The sequence below is a fragment of the Heterodontus francisci genome, unplaced genomic scaffold (assembly GCF_036365525.1).
Source record: "Heterodontus francisci isolate sHetFra1 unplaced genomic scaffold, sHetFra1.hap1 HAP1_SCAFFOLD_75, whole genome shotgun sequence".
Lineage (NCBI taxonomy): Eukaryota > Metazoa > Chordata > Chondrichthyes > Heterodontiformes > Heterodontidae > Heterodontus > Heterodontus francisci.
Window position 1 is genome coordinate 3,727,756 of NW_027141820.1, and position 18,364 is coordinate 3,746,119.

The 18,364-nt window shown below is 43.6% G+C and overlaps 1 non-coding gene across 1 annotated transcript; it reads left to right on the plus strand.

The window, feature by feature from the left end:
- Window positions 1-17,737: 17,737 nt before the first annotated feature.
- trnat-agu (transfer RNA threonine (anticodon AGU)) lies at window positions 17,738-17,811 on the plus strand. The gene has a single exon. It is a non-coding gene; the product is annotated as a tRNA-Thr (tRNA).
- Window positions 17,812-18,364: the final 553 nt, after the last annotated feature.

The following is an 18,364-nucleotide window of genomic DNA, read 5'->3' on the forward strand; positions in this document are numbered from 1 at the left end:
TGGGTCTACGACACTACCCTGAGAAACTAGTGAAGCAATGTCCTGGGCTGAGATGATTGGCCTCCACGAACCACAACCATCTTGTTTTGTGTGAGGTACAACTCCAGCAAGTGGAGAGTTTTCCCCCTGATTCCCATTGACTTCAATTTTGCTAGGGATCCTTGATGCCACACTCACTCAAGGGCAATCACTCTCACCTCTCCTCTGGAATTCCACTCTTTTATCTCTGTTTGGACCAAGCTGCAATGAGATCATAACAACATAAGATCAGAACAACTAGTAGCAGGAGTAGGCCATTTCGCCCCTCGAGCTTGCTCCGTCATTCAATAGGATCATGGCTGACCTGATCATGACCTCAACCCCACTTTCCTGCCTGCCCACATAACCCTTGGCTCTCTTGTAGATAAAAATCGTGAAGACATTCAATGACCCAGCCTCCACTGCTCTCTGCGGTAGAGAATTCCAAAGATTAATGACGCTCTGAGAGAAGAAATTCCTTCTTAAATGAAAAACCCCTAAATCTGAAACTGTGTCCCCGAGTTCTAGATTCCACCACGAGGGGAAACTTCCTCTCAGCATCTACCCTGTCAAGTCCCCTCAGAATCTTATATGTCTCAATACGTTCACCGCTCATTTTTCTCAACTCCAATGAGTATCGGTCCAACCTGCTCAACTTTCCTCATACGACAACCCCTTCATCACTGGAATAAATCTCGTGAACCTTCTCTGAACTGCCTCCAATGCAAGTATATCCCTCCTTAAATAAGGAAACCAAAACTGTACACAATATTCTAGGTGTGGTTTCACGAGCACCCTGTACATTTGTAGCAACACATCTCTACTTTTATACTCCATTCCCCTTGCAATAAAGGGGAACATTCCATTTGCCTTCCTAATTATTTGCTGTACCTGCATGGTAACTTTTTGTGATTCATGTACGAAGACACCCAGATCCTTCTACTCCGCAGCATTCTGTAATCTCTCACAATTTAAATAATATTTTCCTGTTCTATTCTTCCTGCCAAAGTGGATAACCTCACATTTTCCTACATTCTACTCTATCTGCCAAATTATTTCCTGGAGCTGAGAGACCCTGGCAGAACCTAAACTGAGCATCGATGAGCAGATTATTGTTAAGTGTGTGGTGCTTGATAGCACTGTTGGTGACATCTTCCATCACTTTGTTGATGATTGATAGTAGACTGATGGGGCGGCAATTGGTCAGATTGGATTTGTCCTGCTTTTTTACGGACAGGGCACACCTGGGCAATTTTCCTCATTGTTGAGTAGATGCCTATGTTGTCGCTCTACTGGAACAGCTTGGCTGAGGGCGCAGCTAGTTCTGGAGCACAAGTCTTCAGTACTCGAGCCGGAATGTTCTTAGGGCCCATAGTCTTTGATGTACTGAGTGCCTTCAGCTGTTTCTTGCTATCATGTGGAGTGAAGCGAATTGGCTGAAAACTGGAAGCTGTGATGCTGGGGACCTCAAGAGGCCGAGATGAATCATCCACTGAGCAATTTCTGACTGAAGATGGTTTCAAATGCTTCAGCTTCATCTTTTGCACTGACGTGCTCGGCTCCACCAACATTGAGGATAGGGAAGTTTTTGGAGCCTCCTCATCTGGTTCGTTATTTAATTGTCCTCCACCTTTCATGACTGGATCCCTAGTTTCTCAGGGCAGTGCCCTAGGCCCAACCATCCTCAGCTGTTTCATTGATGGCTTTCTCTTCAACATAAGTCAGAAGTGGGCATGTTCGCTGATGATTCACAACTCCTCAGATACTGAAGCAGTCTGTGCCTGCAAGCAGCAAGACCTGAACAACATTCAGGCTTGAGCTGATAAGTGACAAGCAACATTCTTTGATCTGATCCTGAGCGAGATAACCGTGCGTGGAGCGGCGGGATGGATGGAGGGTGACTCTGAAGAGGGTGTCTGAGCCTGGAGGGAAGAATCTGTGGAGAGTGGTCCTCAAAGGATGTCCGTGTCTGGAGATTTAGGATCTCTGAAGAGGGTCTCCGAGCCTGTAGTGCTGGGATGTATGGAGAGTGATCCTGAAGTGGGTGTCCGAACCTGGAATGGCGGGATCTGTGGAGAGTGATCCTGAAGTTGGTGTCCGAGCCTGGAGTGGCAGGATCTGTGGAGAGTGATCCTGATGAGTGTGTGTAAACCTGGAATGGAAGCTTTCTGTGGAGGTACAGGAAGAGGCCATTCATTCCCAGCATTTTGTAAAGGTTTAGCATAACTTATATGCTTTTACTCTATGCCTATATTAATAAATCCAAGTGTCCTGTTTGCTCTTAGTTACCTTTTCAATCCTTCTAACATTGGTGTACATTGTCTCTCTGCTCCTGCACCCACTTTAGAATTGTCATGTTTCATTTATATGGCCTCTCCTCATACTTCCTTTCAAATTGTATCACTTCACACTTCTCTGTGCAAAATTTCATCTGTTATGTGAAAGCCGATTTTACCAGTTTTTTTTAAGTTCCCCTGAAGTGTATTACTATCACTGGTATAGGACAAAATTCCTGAGCATTCTATGATGCTATCTCCATAGACAGAGCAATGTTCCGCGAGCTCAAATGTAGGATTTTGTGTGTTTAGTATCTTATTTCACCCACCAATATAAGCACAAATATGTCACGTAAATCTTGTTCACTGCAGTCCCTGCTGCTGTTTGCTGCCTATGTTTACAGACTTTTATCTCAACCTCGTCACCATGTTCTCTAATATATTCAGGGGGCATCAGCAGAGAAAATGTTCACCAAGCGTGGCAAGTGCAAGGAAGTGTTTATTTACATCATAATGTCATGAATATAATAAACAAATACATTACATGTGTGAATCATCAAGATGTGTCTGAATAAATGGAACCCCGTTACTATAAACACTGTCACCTTTCAATGTTCAGCAGACAGGTTTGACGGCTTGATGTGTGTGATTCCCTCATTAATGTGTTTGCACAAAGTTCGGGGAATGACGGAGATATGAATAATTTATAGGGAAATTTTTTAAGCATATCTCCACATCTCTCACTCACAAAGATCTGCAAACACATGGATTCCAAAAGAACCTGAGTACAAAATCACCTAAAATAAACACAGCCAGAGAGTCTTTCAATAACCTGTAGCTCAGGGAAAGTGCATGATGTTATGGAAGTGATTCTGTTTTTTCTGTTAAAATATTTTTTGAAGAAGTCATAATCAAACTGAATAAATGTAGGACCAGTTCTTTTTCAAGAGAGCACCAAAAGAGCTAATTTGGCAACTATGTTTACTGTTTTTCACATAATTCAAGTTAAAAATAGAACAGAAAACATGGTAACAGGGAGATGTGGTTAGTGAAGGCATTTGCGCCCCTTGATTGGACAAGCTCGGCAGCAGCAATGTACACCTAAGACAGCAGAAAACTCACAAGCTTTTGGTTGTAGAGTCAGTGTGTTTTACCTGCTGGAGTGAGCAGTTGACAAAGTTAGCCTGAAGAAGTGTCAAGGAAGGAGAGAAGACCACAACCCAGCTTGTTTTCCAGAAAATCTTTAAAAGATCCTGAGAAGTCCAGTGTGTTAATTCAGCTTGTCGCATGTCTTTGAAGAAGGCCTGCTAAAATTAATTCTCAGTGCCTTCTGAAAAGAACTGTTCTAAAATACCTTAGTGACCTGTCTACGTATACTCAGAAGTTAGACTGTATTCCAATTTTGGAGCAACGTATCTCATCTGATGTTTTCTTCAAAAATGAGCAAGTAAACAGCCCAAGAGTTTTTTTTTTTGTGTTTGTAACAAAATTTAAAAAATTTAAAAAAAAACATCCCTTTAATCTTTTCTGTTAACCGGTGTATGTGTGTGTGCGCATGTGGCTCGAAGATTTTTAAAAAAGACTTTAAAAGTAAAGGTGAAAAGGGAACTTTTAAAATTTCCACCTGTGTGTTTATGCTTTACTTCATGACTAGTTAAAACTTGTTCTACAATAAATGAATCATTTTGTTGTTCATTGAAGAAATCTGGTCAGTGTCTTCTATTCTGGGAAAAATAGAGTATATGATTGACTGTTTCAGTAAGTGGGAAAAGTTGAAATAGATTTTGTGACCAGTGGAGAAGTGGGATGAGAATAAAGAGTGCCCTCCTCTGCCCTTAGTTGTCACAGCATTTGTGATCTGGCTCAGTAGCTTCGTTGGCTCGAGTGTTTGTCCAATAATCAGAAAATCGTGGATTCATATCCTTGCTTCAAAAGTTTAGCTATCAATCGTTTACATCTGTTTTCTTGTGAACTTTAACTTTTCTTATGAATTTTATTCACACAAGAAAACAGCTCAGTGGTTGCCTTTGTGAAGGATGTCAGTTTGGAATGGCTGTTCCTCCTTGTACAAATGTTCAATGCTAATATTTCAACGGCAACTCAATCCCCTACAATTTCTTTGAGAGCAATGTATTTGCAGTTGCATTTAACCTGGAAAACAGCTCAACATTAATCTCACTGAAGGAAAGTGTGACCGTGTTGTATATTTCAGACTGTTCGTGCCGTTTTGTGTCTTTTTTAACCAAGACTATGACACGACGCAAAGGGGAGGGTTGATCCGAGGTTTAGAATATATTATTCAGTCAGGAGCAAGAAAAATCAAAAGGAACAAAATAAGAAAACCCAGTCCAAAGATTTGAGAATCTGTAGATCCGCTTTGGGAAAGTGAATCAGAGCAGAATGAAGGGTGAACTGTCCGACTGCCCAGAAGAGATGAAGACACAGCTCAGTCGGCACATTCCCCTGGTTTATGATGCTGGAACATTCCTCACATAGAAATTATTCAATCAATACTCATCTGCCAAGTCGGTCTGAGGCTGTGCCTCTCTGATCGTGTGGAATTAAAGCAATTCTTCCAGTCAGTTAGTTCAGTTGTCATTTCGTGAGAAATTCGGTCATCATGACTTCGTCAGTGACCTCATGGTTCAGGTGTCTGAGTGATGTTAATCATGATGTGATGAAATGATTGTATGTTCCAGTCTTTCCATGGTGGATTTTCACACTGAGTCGAAACGTGTTGGACATGGTCTGGAAATGTTTCACACCGCTCCATTCCCAACAGGCCATGACCTGATGTGATGGAAATTGCATTTACTTACAGAAGCTGCATTTCCATTATTGCACATCTGGCTGCACAGCCAGGATCTGTACTGTCCAAACAGCTGACAAGGTGGTCGAGAGGTTAAGACGGTGACGTGCTAATGCATTGCGTGCTTTGCATGTGTGGGTTCGGATCCCAATTTTGTCGTTAGTTTATGAAGTGTCTAGTACATTGTTGTGGGGGAGCTTTTGTGGAAAGTTGGCCTGGAAACATGTTCTTATCAATATCTCGCTGGTGATTCCAGAATTGTTTATATATTATTAAAATTGAGACAGACAATCGGAATTCTTCACCCAAATTGGACTGGAATGAAGATCAAATGGGGATCACGAAAAGGAGCAAGATTTTTGCCTCCCTCCTTCCTTCCATCTTTACTTTCTCTGGATTTACACCAAATGAAAGACTAACGGGAAAAGCAAATGGCGAGGGAGCAGAAGCAGAACATTATCCTTTGGCAAGAAATTTATTTTCAAATCTTCTTGATAGATTAAGTGAGTGAGCAATGCTTTGGCAGATGGAGTTTAAAATGTGCGGTCATCTGGGACCTACGAAAGATAGATCAGAGTGTTTTTTATAAGTGGTGAGATGTTAGAGACTGGAGAAGCAGAGACCCGAGTGCTGAATCACTAAAAGCTAATGGACTGGTAGAAAATAATGTGAAAGGCTAATGGAATCTGAAGATTGGAACTCATGTTGTAGTTATATAAAGCTCTGTGCTCGTGAAATAAATGTCCAAGCCTGGATTGTGGGGAATCTGTGGAGAATGATTTGTTTTTTATTCATTCTTGGATGTGAGTATCGCTGGCAAGGCTGGCATTTATTGTCCATCCCTAATTGCCCTTGAGAATGTGGTGGCGAGTTCCCTTCTTGAACTGCTGCAGTCAATGTGGTGTAGGAACACCCACAGTGCTATTGCGGAGGGAGTTCCAGGATTTTGACCCAGCAACAGTGAAGAAATGGTGATATAGTTCCAGGTCATGATGGTGAGTGACTTGGAGGTGAACCTGCAGGTGGTGGTGTTCCCATGCATCTGCTGCCCTTGTCCTTCGAGGTGGAAGTGATCACGGGTTTGGATGGTGCTGCCGAACGTTACTTAGCGAGTTACTGCAGTGCATCTTGTAGGTGGTACACACTGCTGCCACTGTGCTCTGGTGGTGGAGGGAGTGAATGTTTAAAGTGGTGGGTGAGGTACCGATGAAGAGGACTGCTTTGTCCTGGGTGGTGTTGAGCTCTTTATGTGTTGTTGGAGCTGCAGCTATCCAGAAAAGTGGAGAGTATTCCATCACACTCCTGACTTGTGCCTTGTAGATAATGGACAGGCTTTGGCATGTCAGGAGGTGAGATACTTTCTGCAGAATTCCCAATTTCTGACCTACGCTAAAAGCCGCAGCATAGATGTGACTGGTCCAGTTTAGTTTCTGGTCAATGGTAACCCCCAAGATGTTGATGGTGAGGGATTCAGTGATGATAATGCTGCTGAGTATTAAAAGGTAGATGGTTTGATTCTCTCTCATTGGAGATGTTCACTGCGTGGCACTTTTGTGGCAACCAAGTCACTTGTCACTTATCAGCTCAAGCCTGAATGTTGTTCAGGTCTCGCCCTTGCGGACATGGACTGCTTCAGTATCTGAGGAGTTGTGAATCATCACCTAACATTCCCACTTCTGACTTAAGCTGAGGGGAAACTCATTAATGAAAGAGCTGAGGATGGTTGAGCCTAGGACACTACCCTCAGAAACTCCTGAGGCAATGTCCTGGATTGAGATGATCGGCCTCCACCAACCATAATCATCTTGCTTTGTGCTAGGTAGGACTCCAACAAGTGGACAGTTTTCCCCTGATTCCCATTGATTTCAATTTTGCTAGGGATCCTTGATGCCACACTTACTCAAGGGTAATTACTCTCACCTCTCCTCTGGAATTCCACTCTTTTGTCTCTATTTGGAACAAGCTGCAATGAGATCATAAGAACAGAAATAGTAGCAGGAGGAGGCCATTTGGCCCCTCGAGCCTTCTCCGCCATTCAATAGGATCATGGCTGATCTGATCATGGCATCAACCCCACTTTCTTGCCTGCCCCCCATAACCCTTGACTTCCTTGTAGATAAAAATCCAAAGATGAATGACTGTCTGAGAGAAGAAATTCCTCCTCATTTCCTTCTTAAATGGAAAATCCCTAATTCTGAAACTGTGTCCCCTAGTTCTAGATTCCACCACGAGGGGAAACATCCTCTCAGCATCTACCCTGTCAAGACCCTTCAGAATCTTATATGTCTCAATACGATCACCTCTCATGTTTCTAAACTCCAATCAGGATAGGTCCAACCTGCTCAATCCTCCTCACAAGACAACCCCTTCATCACAGGAATAAATCTAGTGAACCTTCTCTGAGCTTTTTTTTAAATTTCCAACATATACTTTATTCGTTAAAAAAACTATAAAAAGATACATTACAAAACAGTTCAAAAACAGCACCAAGTCAACAATACAAAGATTGCAAAGGAGATCAGTTTCCTTCAGTGCAGGAATGAATTGCCTCACAACCCTTCCATTTCATTTTACCTGCCATGTACTTTTTGCAGCAAACAAATATTTTCTGGAATAAAAACAAGAAATACTGGAACCACTCAGCAGGTCTGGCAGCATCTGTGGAAAGAGAAGCAGAGTTAACGTTTCGGGTCACTGACCCTTCTTCGGAACTGACAAATATTAAAAATGTCACAGGTTATAAGCAAGTGAGGTGGGGGTGGGGCAAGAGATAACAAAGGAGAAGGTGCAGGTAGGACAAGGCCACATAGCTGACCAAAAGGTCATGGAGAAAAGGCAAACAATATGTTAATGATGTGTTGAAAGACAAAGCATTAGTACAGAATAGGTGTTAACGGACTGAATATTGAACAGCAGCAAGTGCAAACCTGAAAAAAAACAGTGGGTAAGCAAACTGAATAAACTAAGATGAAATGAAATAAATGCAATATAAAAGGTTGTAAAAAATGTAAAAAAGCAAAAAAGAAGAAAAAAGAAAAAACAACTAAAAATGAAAGTAAAATGGGGGGCTGTCATTCTCTGAAATTATTGAACTCAATGTTCAGTCCGGCAGGCTGTAGTGTGCCTAATCGGAAGATGAGATGCTGTTCCTCGAGCTTGCGTTGATGTTCACTGGAACACTGCAGCAATCCCAGGACAGAGATGTGAGCATGAGAGGAGGGGGGAGTGTTGAAATGGCTTCCTCCAGCTGAGTGAGAGGCTGGATACCCGATGACGCTTTAGCGTGAATGTGCGAAGGTGGACCATGGGCGGATATGCGATGATGTTGGTGCTGAGCCATGACATCATCCTGTGCATGTGCCACTTAACCCTGGCAAGATGTAGCTGTGCCTATGTGCAGCTTGGCGCTCTCCGATGATGTCAGCGGGCCGCTGCATTGACAGGAATCACATTGTGTTAGCAGTGCCCACAACCCAGGAAAGAATAAAAAAGAGATTTACCACAATGGTAGCAGGGTGAGGGATTTCAGTTATGTGGAGAGATTGGAGAAGCTGGGGTTGTTCTCCTTGCAGCAGAGAAAATTCAGAAGAGATTTGACACATTTGTTCAAAATCATGGAGGTTTTCAATAGTTTAAATAAGGAGAAACTGTTTCCAGTGGTAAAAGGGTCAGTAAGCAGAGGACACAGATATCAGGTGATTGGCAGAAGAACCAGAGGTGACATGAGGAACCATTGTTTGCACAGCAATGTGTTGTGATAAAGAAAGAAAAGACTTGCATTTATATAGCACCTTTCCTGACCACTGGATATATCAAAGCACTTTGTAGACAATGAAATACTTTTGAAGTGTAATCACTGTTGTAATGTCAGAAATGCAGCAGCTGATACCCACAAACAGCAATGTGATAATGACCAACTGATCTGATTGAGGGGCAAATATTGATCACAACACCAGGGAGAATTGCTCTTCACTTGTTTGAAATTGCAGCATGGGATCTTTTACATTCACCCAAACATGCAGACCAGGTCTTGGTTTAACATCACACCTGAAAGGCAACACCTTCAACACCCTCAGTGCTGTACTGGAGTGTCATCTGTGAACTCTGAACCCAGAAGCTTGTGATTTCGAGGTGAGTGTGACCAACTGAGCCACAGCTTTTACCTGAGTCTCAATCCTTCTACCAACAGTTTCTCTCTATCTGGTCTGTCACGACCCCTCATGATTGTGAACACCTCTATCAAATCTCCTCTCTAAGGAGAACAACCCCAACTTCTCCAATCTATCCACATAACTGAAATCCTAACCACATGTTGCAGAAATGAATTTTTCCTCATGTTCCTTCTGGTTTTGTGAGTCACTTTAAATCTGTAACCTTCGGTTATTGACCGTTCAGCAGTTAGAAACAGTTCCTCAGTATTTACTCTACCTCAAACCTTCAAGGAAACTCTGCAAAGTAACTGAAAATCAAGTTGTCAGAAGTGGGATTAAAACACATGCCTCCAGTGAAAGCTGCAACCTGAACAGAGAAGCTGAAACCGCTCAGTCACCTCAACTGTTCAGACCTTTTTGACCTCGTCATCGCTTCTGTACTTTGAAAGGTTCACTCAGTTCTGGAACTTGTTCAATGTGACTGGAATGCTCAGTGATTGGGATATTAACTCCCCCGGGTTTTCCTGAGCTTGTTCTCGGTGTATGGGGATGTTTGTCCTGGGCTGTGGAATCTTGCATCCCTGTAATGGACATTAACCCACTGATTGAATCTGTATTCACTGCTTTCCACTGGTGCTGGGTAATTGCAGAGTGTGGGGCTGGAATGTTGCTGCTTGTCCCGGCCTCACTCACTCTGGGAAAGAGTGAATAATTGATGCATCTGTTTCTGTATCTGAAATGTGACTTAGATCTGCTGTTATTAACCGAGGCAGCGCTGCAGAAGGATACGTTAATAATCTCTCACTAATCAACTGCAAACAGTCAGAATGTGTAACTTTGAACAGCACTTTCTGCAATGTCAGGGCTGGAAAATTGAGGGAGGGAGAGACACTGTCAGTATCTGAGTGTATGCAGCACTGTACAGAGAAAGAGTCAATATAGCGGGGCTGAGACACAGTGCATCTTTTCACATTTAATCACAATAATATCCACAGTCAGGAACTGAAAAGGATGAAAAACCGAATAGCAAGAGCAAAAATAAGAAAAGTAAGTAATTATAGATTAGCTGATAAGCTTTCACTGTGTTACCTGGTAGTCTACTGTTTTATATTCAATGCTCTCTCCACTGTGGCCAGGGAATGATATCTTCCCAAGGGCTGAATATTAACAAAACTTCTTGGAATTTAAAATCTTTCAAAATTAATTCCATGGAGCTAATGGGGAAAAGTCAAATAACTGCATCAATTATAGGAGAGTTGGTTGGTGATGACGTGGATGTGTCTGCAGTGTGCAGGACCAGACTGTTTCGATAGATTCACAATGAATGTTCCATCTTTATATATAACAGTAAAACTGATCGTGGACAATGGCTATTCTGGTTGCAGCAACCTGAAGATTTAACTCATTAACACCCTGCTTTAGGGGAATCGAGAAGGCACAACACCCAGCTCTGTCAGTTAGTGTGCTTGTTTGCTAACCCACAATTTCTTGGTTCAAGCACTTAAAAGGATGAGGCTTTATTAACTTAAACTCTTCTTCATCTGCTGTATTACTCTTGCTGTTGATTCTTCAAAGTTAAGGTTAATCAAGTCTTTCTTTGTGAAATCCATGCTGACTGTGCTTTATTCTATTTTCATTTTCATATGTATTTTCTACTTTTGGGGATTACAGGATAATGTCATTTTTTATTGATTTTATTTTTATTTATTGCATTTATTGCCCATCCCTAATTCCCTCGAGAAGGTGGTGGTGAGCTGCCTTCTTGAACCACTGCAGTCGATGTGGTGCTGTTAGGAAGGGAGTTCCAGGATTTTGACCCAGTCACAGTGAAGGAACGGTGATATAGTTCCAATTCCAGGATGGTGTGTGGCTCAGAGGGGAACTTGCAGGTGGTGGTGTTCCCATGCATCTGCTGCCCTTGTCCTTCGAGGTGATAGAAGTCATGGGTTTGGAAGGTGCTGTGTCAGGAGGCTTGCTGCGTTGCTGCAGTGCATCTTGTGGATGGTGCACGCTGTGCGTTGGTGATAGAGAGAGTGAATATAGTGAATGAGGCGCCAATCAAGCGGGCTGCTTTGTCCTGGATGACGTTGAGCTTCTTAAGTGTTGTTGGAGCTGCACCTATCCAAGCAATGTAGAGTATTGCATCACACTCCTGACTTGTGCCTTGTAGATAGGGGACAGGCTTTGGGGAGTCAGGAGGTGAGTTACTCGCCACAGGATTCCTAGTGTCTGACCTGCTCTTGTAGCCATGATATTTATATGGCTACTGCAGTTCAGTTTCTGGTCAATGGTAACCCCCAGGATGTTGATAGTGGGGGATTCAGCAATCGTAATGCTGTTGAATGTCAAGGGGAGATGGTTAGATTCTCTCTTGTTTGAGATGGTCATCGCCTGGGACTTGCGTGACTCGAATGTGAAATATCCTTATTGTAGGGTATTGTATTGTACTGTACAGTGACTACACTTGGAAAGTCCTTCATTGGCTGTAAAAGGCTTTACAAAGTCCTGTGGTCGTGAAATGTATGTGTTGCTTTTTCCATTGTTATCAGTGTCATTTTGATCAAAAGATAGGTTTCGTGAGCACAAGGTTTAAATCAATGTTGATTCAAATAATGTAAAAGCATCTATATTCTTGCACTGTACTTAATAATCACCATCTTCCCATCCTGAGAGAGTACAATGTTTTTGACCCAGAAATTGATTCCACAATCTCAGTCCCTCAGACAATTTCAGCCCAGTTCTGATGAAAGATCACAGATCTGAAACGTTAACTCTGTTTCTCTCTCCACAGATGCTGTCAGACCTGCTGAGTATTTCCAGCATTTTCAAGAGTCTCGATTTAATGAACAGGAAACTTGTTTCAGATCAGATTGGGAGACAGTGTGAAACCACTCCATTGTACTCATGTCTGAGATTCTGAGGACAGTTGGCTGTTAGTTGAATACATTAATTAAATGTACCGAGCAACAGCTCAGACCAATTATTATTTTACATGGTGGTATGATGGCCATCCAGGGGTTAAAAGTAGGGAACTTGTAAGGTTTCAGTGTGCAGGACCACTAGAAGACCTCAGGGGTAAAGGCTCAGATCATCAACCAAGTTCTCCACCTGTTGAGGGATCTAGACTGGACAAAGAGGACCGAGACCAAGCTCGACCAGTCCACACACCTGCTAGAGCTGTCAAGTTATATTCCCCAAGTTTGTTCAAGATAATTTTACTTCCAATTATTAAGTACTATTTTACTCTCAATAAATGTTCTGGACTTATTAATCAAGTATCCTGTTGCTTTAATTGGTTAAAGTCATGCCCAAAGAAATTGTCCACAATAGACTTTCCAGAACTGAAAGATAAGTCTGCAAGGATTGCGAATTTTACAGCCCTGTTTAAAAACAGAGATAAACCCAGGAACTACAGACCAGTTCGTCAAATGTCAGTGGTGGGGAAACTTTTCGAGACAATTATCCAGGAGAAAATTAACTGTCACTTGGTAGAACATGGGCTAATAAATGACAGCCAGTACAGATTGGTTAACAGAAGATTGTGTATGAATTAATTAATGAATTAATTTCTTTGATGAAATTTCACAGAGAGTTGACCAGGGTGGTGAGGTTGGTGGTGTGTGTCTGCACTTCAAAATTGTGTTTGAAAAAGTACCATAAAATAGACTTGTTAACAAAATTTGAGCAGATGGGATTAAAGAGGCAGTGGCAGCGTGGATACAAAATTGGCTGAGAGACGGAAAGCATAAAGTAGGGTGAATGCTTGTTTTTCAGAATGGAGGGACTAATACAGTAATGTCACTGTTGTTGCAGTGTGTGCAGTATCTGACCCTGAGCTGTCCTCGGGAGGGGGCTGTTTGTGATTTTCCTGTGGGGTGCATTATCATCAGGGGATCTCTCTGAGCTGTCACAGGGATGGGGCAGTGTGTGATATCCTTGTGCATGTCATGCAGGATAACTGGCGTGTGGTTCCATCCTGATGCCAAGAAACAGAGCCCCAGCTATGGGCAAAAAGTCTCACTTCCCTGTGGATGTCTTGAGAGAGAAGAAGGCTTAGGGAGTAAACTTGGACAGTGGCTCAGTGGTTAGCACCGCAGCATCACAGCTCCAGCGACCCGGGTTCAATTCTTGGTACTGCCTGTGTGGAGTTTGCAAGTTCTCCCTGTGTCTGCGTGGGTTTTCTCCGGGTGCTCCGGTTTCCTCCCACATGCCAAAGACTTGCAGGTTGATAGGAACATTGGCCATTAGAAATTGCCCCTAGTATAGGTAGGTGGTAGGGAAAATATAGGGACAGGTGGGGATGTGGTAGGAATATGGGATTAGTGTAGGATTAGTATAAATGGGTGGTTGATGGTCGGCACAGACTCGGTGGGCCGAAGGGCCTGTTTCAGTGCTGCATCTCTAAACTAAATCCGGAGTGGAGTCCCGTAGGCGGTTACCTGTTACTTGTCAGGTAGTTTTCCAGCAACTGCTGCAGCAGAGCTGGTACCAAACAGTGCTGTTCCCTTTCCTTTGGACAATACTAGCAATGCTGAGAGGGTGTCCTGATCCTCAGTGTCTCCATACTATTTGCCCAGGAGAGGATACTCCAGCTTTGTGGTTAAACATTAGCAAAACATGGGAAGAAACAGTTACCAATTATAAGCTCTCACTCAATTGGTGTAGAGTATGAGCACCAGGGGTTACTTTTGACCGTGGGAGAGATCATCGCGTCTCATTGGATAACTACCACCTACTCCAAGCTGTGCAGCCCCCAGTCAGTTAGGTGCTGTCCTGCCACGACCTACTTGCTTCAATGGGTGCTTGGAGCTTAGAGAGATATCTCTCAACTGGCGGATTGATAATCTATGCACTAGGCAAGACAAACTCAACAAAGAAGACACCAGTGCTTCGCATCACAAGCTGGAATGTAAGGACCATGTGTCCTGGCCTTAATGACAACCTTCTGCAGGTTGATAGCACACACACGACAGCTGTGATTGACAAGGAACTCACAAGGCTCAATGTGGACATTGCTGTGCTGCAAGAAACTAGACTCATTCAAAGTGGACGCCTCAAAGAGAAATACTACACCTTCTTCTGACAGGGGAAAGCCCAAGAGGCAACTCGTGAGCATGGAGTGGGTTTCACAGTAAAAAACATGCTACTTGCAATGAGTGAACCCCCCACTGTTGGCTCAGAGAGACTTCTTACCCTTCACTTGTCAACAAGCGCGGGCCCAGTTAATCTCATGTGCATCTATGTCCCGACACTCACCTCCACCCCAGATGTCAAGGATCAATTCTATGAGACACTTGACACTGCCATCAGTAGAATTCCCAGCACGAGGGACTATACCTTCTCGGGGATTTCAACGCAAGCTTGGGTACTGACTACAGCTTGGCCAATGAGCATAGGGCACCAGGGGATTAGCAAGATGAACAAAAATGGACAGAAGTTTCCGGAGCTATGCTGTTACCATGGACTCTGTGTGACGAACAGCTACTTCCAGGTCAAGCTGTGCCACAAGGTGTCCTGGAGACGTCCGAGATCATGCCACTGGCACCAGCTAGAACTTATCATCACCAGACATACCACCCTCAGCAGTATCCTCATCACACGTAGCTATCACAGCGCTGACTGTGACACTGATCACTCCCTAGTGTGTAGCAAGGTCAGGCTTCAGCCAAGGAAGCTTCACCCATCCAAGAAGAAAGGTCGTTCTCGGATCAACACTAGCCGAACCACTGATCCAGAAGGGACCCAGGAGTTCCTCAACATCCTAGATCAGGTTCTTTCAGAAAACGCCCAAGGCCTCGGTGTGGTATCAAAGTGGAATCATCTGCACGCCATCATATTTTACTCTGCACTCGCTGTGTATGGGAAAAGAGATGGGAGGAATGCTGACTGGTTTGAGGCTTATTGGACTGAAATGGAGTCAGTTACTGCAACTAAGAAGAGAGCCCTCATGAACTACAAACAAGTCTCCAGCAAACAAACTCTAGAGGCTCTCAGAGCTGCCAGAAACAAGTCTCTGCAGACTGCTCGGCACTGCACCAATCAATACTGGTTAAAACTCTGCAACAGCATACAATCTGCCGCTGAATCTGGGGGATGCTAGAGGGACATATGAAGGAATTCGACACACCAAGGTTCCTTAGACAGCACCTTCCATACCCGCAACCTCTACCAACTCACTTGGGCAGTTACAGGAGAAGTACTGTGAACAGTACAGACCACTCTACATTGTCTTTATAGACATCACCAAGGCCTTCGATCTTGTTAGCAGAGACAGACTGTTCAAACTGCTGTGGAAAATAAGCTGCCCTCCTAAACTCTTGGGCGTCATCTCTTCTTTCCACGAGAACATGCACAGTTCCGTCAGTTACAATGGAGCAACATCAGACACTTTCACGATTAGCAGTGGGGTAAAACAGGGCTGTGTCCTGGTGACAACTCTCTTCGGAACGTAGGAGGAGGAAGTTTAACCTGTCGAGCCTGTTCTGTCATTCAATTACATCCTTGCTGATCATTTACCTCAACACTGCTTTCCCGCGCTCGCCCCATATCCCTTGATGTCATGAGTATCAAGATTTCTATCAATTTCTGTCCTGAACATGCTCAATGATTGAACTTTCACAAACCCCTGAGGTAGAGAATTCCAAAGATTCACCACCCTCTGAGTGAAGAAATTCCACCCTATCTCAGTTTTAAATGGCCTTTTAAATGAAACTTTAAGGAATACAAGCCCAGTTTCCTCATAAGACAATCCCACTATCCCAGGGATTAGTCTGGCGACCCTCCGTTGCACTCCCTCTGTGGCAAGTATATCCTTCCTTAGATAAGGAAACCAAAACTGTACATAATACTCCAGCACGATCTCACCAAGGCTCTATACAATTGCAGCAGACATCTTTATTCCTGTACTCATGACCCCTTGTGTTAAGGCCAACATACCATTTGCCTTCCTAATTGATTGCTGCACCTGCATGCGAGCTTTTAGTGTCTCATGAACAAGGACACCCAGGTCCCTTTGGACATCAACACTTCCCAACCTCTCACCATTTAAGAAATATTCTGTCTTTCTGTTTATTCTACCAAAGTGGATAACTTCACATTTATTCACATTATATTCCATCTGTCATTTCATTCACTTATCCTGTCCAAGTCCCCTGGAAGCCTCCTTGTAACCTCCTCATAGCTCACATCCTTTACAATTGGCATATTCTTCTCCATGCTGCTATTTTAAACTTTCAGTGACTCAGATGGGGGTGTCCACCTGCATACCAGAGCTGATGACAAGCTGTTCATCTTGGCAAGACTGCGCACCAAGACCAAAATGAGTCAGTTCTTGGTCTGTGAGTTGCTGTTTGCTGATGACGCTGTGCTGACATCCCATAATGAAGTTCATTAACAGCAGCTTGTATATCGGTTCTCCCTGGCCTGCAAGGAATTTGGACTGGCGATCAGCATCAGGAAGATCAAAGTTATGGGCCAGGACGCAGAGACTCCACCTTCCATCAACATCGACAACCTCACTTTGGAGGTTGTCAACAGCTTCACATACCTTGGATCAACAATCACCAGCAATCTGTCCCTTGATACTGAAATCAGCACCAGGATTGTCAATGTTGCAGCTGTCATGTCAAAGTTGAGAAGACGAGTGTGAACCGACAGCAAACTGATCGAAAATGTGAAGCTCTGCGTGTAACAGGCTTGTGTTCTCAGCACCCTCCTTTATAGTAGAGAAGCATCAACAACTTATACAAGCCAAGAAAAGCAGCCGAACAGCTTCCACCTCCGCTGTCTCAGATGGATATTGGGCATCTCCTGGCAGGACAGAGTGCCGAATGAGGAAGTACACCAGCGTGCAGGGATCTGCAGCATGTTTGCCCTCTTGAGTCAGCGGTGACTCTGTTGACTGGGTCATGTGTGCTGAATGGATGACGGTCGCTTTGCCAAAGACATGCTCTTTGGTCAGCTTGCTATCAGCATGAGACCAACAGGTCACCCACGTCTGTGATACAAGGACATCTGCAAAGCGAGATCTCAAGCTGACTGGGATTGGAGTCGATGCATGGGAAGTCCTTCCTGCTGACTGGAATTCCTGGAGAAAGGCATTCAGGAAGACCATGGGAAAAGCAGAGGACAAAAGAAATGACCAGATGGTGGGAAAGAGAGGTCAGAGGAAGGAAAAATTATCAGTCGACCTCGGGCCAATGATATTCATCTGTACCAGCTGCGGAAGGGATTGTCACTCACGAGTCATCCTCTACAGCCACAACAAACTATGTTTAATACAGAAGTGACGTACACCCCGGGCGTAGCCCATCGTCTTCCGATACGGACGGTTGCCTATTACAATTACAACTACAGCTACAACTACAAGAGCGAGTCAGAGGCTGGGAACTCTGCCGTGACGAACTCAGCTCTTGACTCGCCAAAGCCTGCCCACTCTCTACAAGACCTTCCTCTGATTTCAATTACACCCGCATTTGTGATCTGGCTCTGTAGCTTAGTTGGTTAAAGCACCTGTCTAGTAAACAGGAGATCCTGGGTTCAACTCCCAGCAGAGCCTTATTTCACCGTAGCAACATGGTTGAAAAGTTTCATTATCAACACTAACGTCGGTGTCTTTTGAACTTTAATTCAAAATACATGATGAATTTCAATCACATAAAAAAACAGCCTTTGTGAAGGATGTGATTTTGGAATGGCTGTTCCTCCTTGTACAGAATTCTAGTGCTGATACATCAAAGGTAACTTCTTTGACATAAATTTGTTCACAGTTCCATTCAACCTGGAAAACAGCTTGATATTAATCTCACTGAAGGAGAGTGTTTGTGTCATTATGTGTTGCTTTTAACCGAGACAGGGACATGACGCAAGTGGGAGGGTTTATCTGAGGTTTGGAATATTTGTCAGTCAGGAACAAGAAAAATCAAAGGAACCAAATAAGAAAACCTATGTCTCATGTGGTTACCGAGAAACGGTGAGAAGATATTAAACTTTGTTGCATTTAATACAACTGTGTGAACTTTGATCTTTGCGGCCTTTTATAAACAGTATTTGAAGGGTCTCAGTAAAAATGTTCAGTGTTGATGAGAGTGGGGTCTGGCTGAGCAGCTGCT